At 37.8% G+C, this 7,928-nt stretch overlaps 1 pseudogene; it reads right to left on the bottom strand.

Annotated features, from left to right (window-relative positions):
- Window positions 1-6,752: 6,752 nt before the first annotated feature.
- Window positions 6,753-7,928, bottom strand: LOC143563722 (jacalin-related lectin 19 pseudogene; annotated as a pseudogene).

Below are 7,928 nucleotides of genomic sequence, written 5' to 3'. Positions count from 1 at the left end.
CTTATGTGCTAGTTGTACCATTATTGTAATTACGAAATAGTCACGTTTGTATACGCGTTAATGTTATGGTAGTAATGAATATACTAGCATATCATATTGGATATATGATCAAATGGTAATCAGAGGATTTTTTATTATATTTTTCGAGTATATTACAAAGGGACAATTATACACAATATATATAGAACTTAGGACCTATACAAGGAAACTAAATAAACCGATTGATAGGGAGAAGATTATGGACAGCCTGTGAACTCTCTAATTATAGTGGTCAATATTTGACCACAACTGTTGCTCCATAATTTAAGCTTTCCAATTTGGTCGAATATTCTAACACTCCCCCTCAAGTTGTGTAGTGGGATATCCAATACCCAACTTGGATAAAACTGATTCGAATGTTCTTGCAGCAACCGCTTTTGTCAGGATATCCGCTAGTTGGTCTTCAGACCTAACAAACGGAAGTTCGACCGTGCCATCTTCAATTTTTTCTTTTATGAAGTGCCTATCTATTTCAACATGCTTTGTTCTATCATGTTGTACCGGGTTCTCTGAAATCTTAATCGCAGCTTTATTATCGCACATTAGCTGAGTTGGACACTTTAGAGGGAATCCGATTTCTTTCATTATCTTCTTTAACCAAAGTATCTCGGTAATCCCCTTAACAATTCCCCTTCTGATTCAGCACTTGACAGTGATACTACTTTTTGTTTCTTACTCCTCCAAGTCACCAAGTTACCTCCAAGAAGAGTAAAGTAGCCGGTAGTTGATCGCTTGTCGTTAGGATTGCCTCCCCAATCAGCATCTGTGAATACTTCAACATCTAGGTGTCCATTTTTCTTAAAAAATATGCCTCTTCCTGGTGTGCCCTTGAGATATCGAATAATCCTCACTACTGCCTCCATGTGGTCTTCTTGAGGATGGTGCATGAATTGACTAACTACTCCCACCGCGTATGCAATGTCGGGTCGAGTGTGAGCCAAGTAAATCAATTTTCCCACCAACCTTTGGTACCTTTCTTTACTCGCTGGTTTGACTCCTTCAATTATTTTTAGTTTGTGATTCACAACCATGGGAGTGTCATTTGGTTTGCAATCCACCATGCCAACTTCAGCTAATAAATCCAATATATATTTCCGTTGGGAGATATAAATCCCTTCTCTTGACCTAAGGACTTCGATCCCTAGGAAATACTCCAATCCCCCGAGGTCTTTCTTTTCGAACTCTTTGAAGAGGTTTTTCCGAAGCGAGCTAATTTCTTCTTTGTCACTCCCGGTTATAATCATGTCGTCGACATATATTATAAGACAAGTGACCAGTTCTCCTCTCCTTTTGTAGAACAAGGTATGATCCCCATTACTCTGTTTGTAGCCATATTGTTTCATTGCCATTGTAAACCTCCCAAACCATGCACGCGGAGATTGTTTGAGCCCATATAATGCCTTCTTTAGTTTACATACCTCATTTTCTTGAAAATCGTCAGAGAACCCTGGTGGGGCTTCCATATACACCTCTTCTTTCAAGTCTCCATGTAAGAAAGCATTCTTTACATCAAATTGATGGAGTGGCCAATCTTTGTTTGCCGCTATTGAAAATAAAACTCTGATAGTGTCAATTTTTGCAACCGGAGAGAACGTTTCGGAGTAGTCGATACCATATGTTTGTGTATATCCTTTGGCAACCAAACTTGCCTTGTGTCGCTCAATGGTGCCATCGGATTTATATTTTATATTAAATACCCATCTACACCCGACTGGTTTCTTCCCTTGCGGTAACATACACTTCTCCCACGTGCAATTTCTTTTTAGAGCTTCCATTTCAGTGTTCATTGCCTCATGCCATTCGGTCATCTTCTTAGCTTCTTGGGCTGTATTAGGAATTTGTTCAGAGAGGACAGTAGCTGAAAAAGCCTTTGCAATCTTAGCCATTATTTCCCTGTTAGTATTTACCGGATACATAAAAGCACGAGGAACGTGTTCCGGTGAATACCGCTTAGGAGGAACCCCTCTATTTTTTCTTTGGGGAAGAACCGAAGTTTCAAGTTCATCGACTGGACTCCCTGAAATGTCATGATTAACTGGACTCCCTGAAATGTCATGATTTGTAGCATTTGGTGAATTATGACATTGTAAATTGTTTACCTCTTCGGCTGATTCGTTGGTTGTATCAGTGGCATTTATCTCTGGTCGGACATCGTCTTCAGGAGAATCATTGGTGGTGTAAGCTACCTCGCCAGTCTCTTTTGTGTTGGAAGAAGAGAGTTCGGTGGCGCCATCTACCAACTATGTTGGAACATCCTGAGGGCAAAACTTTCATATAGCAGCCAATCGGGTGATTCACTTACTTTCTCCCCCTGAGCACGAGATTGGTGGTCATAAAAGTAATCAGATTCTAAGAAGTCACAATCCATGGTGACATGGACTCGTCGAGTGACCGGATTGTAGCACCGATATCCCATTTGATGGACACCGTATCCAACAAAGATACACTTTTCTGCACACGGACTAAGTTTATTTCGACTAATCTTGGGGATATGAACAAACACCGAACAACCAAAGACACGAGGTGGTAAAGTCATAACAGATGGAATTTTTACTTGAGTGGCAAGCATTTGCAATGGAGTTTTATTTCCAAGAATTTGGGTTGGGAGACGATTTGCAAGATATGTAGCTGTAGCAAGAGCTTCTGGCCAAAGAGAATGAGGGACTCTAGATTCAATTATAATAGCACGAGTTTTTTCGAGAAGCGTACGGTTTTTACGTTCCGAGGTGCCGTTTTGTTGAGGGGTGTTAGGACAAGTGGTTTGATGGATAAGGCCATTTGCTTTGAAAAAATTTTGCATTGTTTGGTTGACGAATTCTGTTCCGTTATCAGAACGGAGGATCTGTATTTTCTTACCAAATTGAGTCAAAATCATTTTGTAGAAACAAAAAAAGATTTCTGGCACTTTCGACTTATGTTTCATGAAGTATATCCAATTCATTCTTGAGAAATCATCCACAAATAAAATAAAGTATCTGAACTGACTATTAGTGGAATTTGGTGCTGGACCCCAAACATCCGAATGGATTAACGAAAAAACAGACTCAACTCTAGTATTACTTTGATTAAATGATACCCTATGATTTTTTGCAAGAATGCAGGTTTCACATTTCTCATGAATGGTGTTATTAAAAAAAAGACTAGGAAATAAAATTTTAAGATAGCCAAAAGAAGGATGACCAAGTCGCCGGTGCCATAACCAAAGTTGCCTTTCGGTTGTTCCGTGAGCAAGCATGGCATGTCCCTTGTGAACTACCTCATCAACATAGTAGAGACCTCCTCATTCAGTACCACGCCCAATGATCTCCTTCGTACGAATGTCCTGTAAAATGCAAAAAGTTGGATACATGAGTACCACACAGTTGAGTTGTTTTGTCACTTGACTAACAGATAATAACTTTGAGGATAGTGAGGGAATGTATAAACAATTTTTAATTTCCATTTTTTTCGAAAAAGTAATTGACCCTCCCCCTTTGACTTCTACCATTTCTCCACTAGCTGTCTCAATATAAGACTTTCTTGGAGAAGACATGTCACCAAAGTCTTTAAGATCATAGGACATGGTGTCCGAAGCCCCGCAATCAAAGATCCAGTTCTTTGATTTCCTAGATTGGGAGTTGGGGTGAACATGGCAGGCTTTGGGCATTTAATAGGTTTCATTAAAACCTTTCGGTCAAGCCTTTTAAAGAAAGAAGCATCTGGGGGAAAATATTAGAAATTAATAACAGAGGGGTTTGTGATGCAACTCTCAAACCCTTTACCTCCAGATTTTTCATCGGAGTTCGCTGCCATTCCACCAAACCCGGTGCTACTTCCTTGCCCTTTTACAGCCTGGTCTTCACCACCACTAGCAGCCCGAGCCCATTTGACATCAGATCTGGAATGCTGGTTATTTTTTTCCTTGTGACCGTTCTCCCACCATTCTGGATAGCCAACTAGTTTGAAACATGACTCTTTAGTATGTTTCTTCATCTTGCAGTGAGTGCAATACAACTTGGATTTATCTTCTTTCTCCTTGGGTTGGAATTTAAATCTCTGTGCGGAATCTTTGGCACCCAAACCCATTCCAATTTCAGTCGAGTCACTATCGGAAGGGCCCGATTTTAGTATATTAAGCCTGGCCACTTCCCTTCGTATTGTGGCATATGCTGATTCTACCGAAGGAAGTGGATCCTTTTTCAGAATATCTCTCTTGACTGGTTCCATCTTGTCATCAACCGCTGTTAGCAATTGATAGAGTCTTTGTTCTTGAGTCTTCTTGTTGTAGATCTGAATGTCTTCTGGATCCTTCATTGGGTTTGGATCTCGCCTATCTATTGACATCCAGATGTTCTGCAGTTTGTTCACAAGTCTTCCAGTGTATCGGACCCTTGCCTTAATAAATTAGCCCTTTTATGAAGATCAAATACTTGTAACGAATCTGTCCCAGAGCCATATGTGGTGGCTAACCCATCCCAGAGGGCTTTTGCAGTGGGATATTGTGAGACATTATTCACCAAATTGGATTCAAGATTCTGGATAATCCAAGTGAAAACACATTGATCATCTTGTTCCCACCTTGTATATGTGTTATCTGTTTTGGACGGAGGTGACGGCTCCCCTATAATGTGAGAACCTCTCCCCCTTCCTTCGATTGCTTTCTTCATTAGGGTTGCCCATAGGGCATAGTTGTCACCACCGAGTTTAATCCCCAGGGATAAATTCTTGGGTTCACTGTTTGTTGTTGTGCTCCGAGACCATTTCTTAGGAGGGCAGCAATCTGCATCGTTAATTCATCGGGGATTTGACTGGCCAAGGCTTCATTATTAGTCATCTTTTGCTAAGGATGTTCAGAATTACCAGGATCACACGTGCTCTGATACCATGATCAAATGGTAATCAGAGGATTTTTTATTATATTTTTCGAGTATATTACAAAGGGACAATTATACACAATATATATAGAACTTAGGACCTATACAAGGAAACTAAATAAACCGATTAATAGGGAGAAGATTATGGACAGCCTTTGAACTCTCTAATTATAGTGGTCAATATTTGACCCCAACTGTTGCTCCATAATTTAAGCTTTCCAATTTGGTTGAATATTCTATCAACATATAAAATGTTAAATGTTTAATGTGAAATGGTATATACGCATGTCTCGAAGCGTCTCGATATGTTTAGAGGCATAAAACAAAATGAAAATTCAGGCCATTTTTCAATTTTATTATTCTTTATCAAGACTTAGAACGGGCAATTATAAACTAAAATTGATATATTGCACTTGAACTGAGGGTGTGAGCACAACCAAACCAAAATTATTATCTTGTAGTTTCACTTGCACATTTGTAGGGAATCATTTTCTTTCCTCTCGATACGTTGCAAAATATAAAAAAATGTAAAAAAGGTGATAAAAGAACCCATTAATTTGTCTACAAGACTAACGTTTACGTTTACCTTGTAACACTAACCGTCTTTCTTTTGATCTGCCAAGCAAAACCCAATAATTTTATGCAAAAAATGGTTATTTTTGACATATATAAAAGAAGCAAAATGAGAATTGTTTAAATTTACATTTGTAGGAGAAATTGTTAGTTTGAAACAAGATGCCACAAATTGGTATTAAAGATAGAGACATAGGTCTAGCATTAATCTGACACAAATCTAGCATATTACTGTAAACAAATGATTTCTAATGATATTTTTCATTTCACTTTTATTGACATATATACAATCACAGAAGCTAGTTTACAAGAGTAATATAAGCTATTAACTAGGAAAAGCTAATAAAGAGAATAATTACAATTGAGTAGGAAAATAAATGTGAAGAATGTGTACTTAGAAAAATGTGTTGACTAATAGCTTGAATAAGCAATTACACTTAATTATGAACCAATTGCACAATGAAAACACATGAAGTGACTGACTAGACAACTTGAATAGGCAATTAACAGAATGTTTTGATGAGATGAGTATATTGGCTGTTCAAGAACTCACTACAAGAATTTGACCCTATGCTCACAACGTCTATAGTGATGACATGAAGTGAATGACTAGACAAGTTGAATAGGCAATTAACAGAATGTTTTATTGAGGTGATTATCATGGCTGTTCAAGAACTCACTACAAGAATTTGACCCTTTGCTCACAACATCTATAGCGACGGCAAGTGTCGTCAGCATAAATAGACTTGTAGCGACAACATGCCGCGGCTATAGCGTTTCTCAAAATTGTGACTAGCTAGTCAACCTCTATAGCTATGATATGTTATCGATTTAGAGGTTGGGGAGGTGGGAAAGTTTAGTTCCGTAAAAAAAATTAGGGCTGGCAACATGTCATTGGCATAGACAAAATAATTTTTTTTCTTTTTTTGCCTTTTTTTATATTATGTAATTATAAAAAGCCTTTATATTGTTTTTTCTTTAAATAACTTTTTTATATCTCTTGTATCAACGACTAATACCCTATGCCGAAAACATGTCGTCACTACAAGGTTAGACGGGCCCTAAATTGAGAACATGTCGAACGCACATTCCTTTTGAGTGACACTAGTACTTTGCATATGTTATTATGAAACAAGTACATGCGTTGTTTGAAATAATGAGATTCAACTAGTAATGTCATTCATTTTAATTAGAATTGTAACTATTGGATAGACAAGAATGAAATAGTAGATAAATTTGCATCTCTTGTGCAATGAAGTACAAAGAAATTCTTATATTTAGGGATACTCATATGCCCCATCTATAACCTTTTGAGCCTTTGCTTTTGTTTTGTTCACCATCTCTTATAGCAAGAGGGTTAAATCCGTGAAACATCTTGTGGAATCTTTGAAAGAGGTTTGGTTTAGCGCTTGATAAGTAGAACCCGAGTGAATCCAGAAACCACCCGCCTCTTCCAGTAAACCCGACAATATGGCCTCCATTTGTCAAGAAATTAAAGGGTGTTCCTTCTTCAACCCCAAATGGTCCAAATGTCCTTTTGTTGGTCTTCAAAGTGAGTGACCGAATCACAGGACTGCCTCCGTAGACGACCGGACAATAGTGACCACTAACACTTATCAAAATCTCATCCGGATTTGAAACTTAATCTGTAATTAATCCATAAGAAGTTATTTTAATATAACTCCATATAAATAAGATCCATTAGATTTTGCAAAAATATACCTGAGCAGATTTGGATCCACCATTGCCACCATGTTTTTCAGCCAGAAAGGATTTACCATTGTTATCATATGTTACACGGATTGAGTCGATGCAACTGCCATATACTAGAGTTATTTCTCTAACTCCAGTGTGTACTCCATCATCCCATTCAGCCCCTCCATGTCCTCCCCATGGTCCCAATAGTATACTACCTTCCTGCAATATTCAAATACCAATGAGACCATTATATAATTTAGAAAACATATTAAAATAAGTATTAACATAATAAGGGATTGGGATTCCATGCCATAATGAGCTCAAGAAATTGCTGGAAAGAGAAGTCTCTATAAAGAAATTAGATGTAGTGATAACTGTGTGTATTAATGCTCTTGCTCTTGCACACTAATTATAGACTACTTATATAGAGCAAACAAAGTGCCCCTGATTCCATTCCAACAAAGAGAAGATTTTGATTCCATTCCAACAAAGAGGTTAATTCACATTTCATAATAAAAAATTACAATTCACATGCATAAAATATGCACTGATTCTCATTCCATACCAGGTTTATTTAGTGGGGAAAAAAGAGCAGTGCCTTTTAAATTAAAACACCTATCACACCTTTCTGCTTTTTCTTTGAATATATACCATATCTTGCCAAAGATTGCACCTGAAGGAATAATGTAGAAAAGTGCCACCAATATTCAATTTTGCACCGTCGAAGTCATTGAAGTGAGTAGAATTGCTGATTTGCTGTAACAT

This window comes from Bidens hawaiensis, unplaced genomic scaffold (assembly GCF_021521415.1).
Source record: "Bidens hawaiensis isolate Kalapana, Puna unplaced genomic scaffold, B.hawaiensis_p1.1 tig00021509_1, whole genome shotgun sequence".
Taxonomy (NCBI): Eukaryota; Viridiplantae; Streptophyta; class Magnoliopsida; order Asterales; family Asteraceae; genus Bidens; species Bidens hawaiensis.
This window is presented reverse-complemented; position numbering and strand designations above follow the sequence as displayed.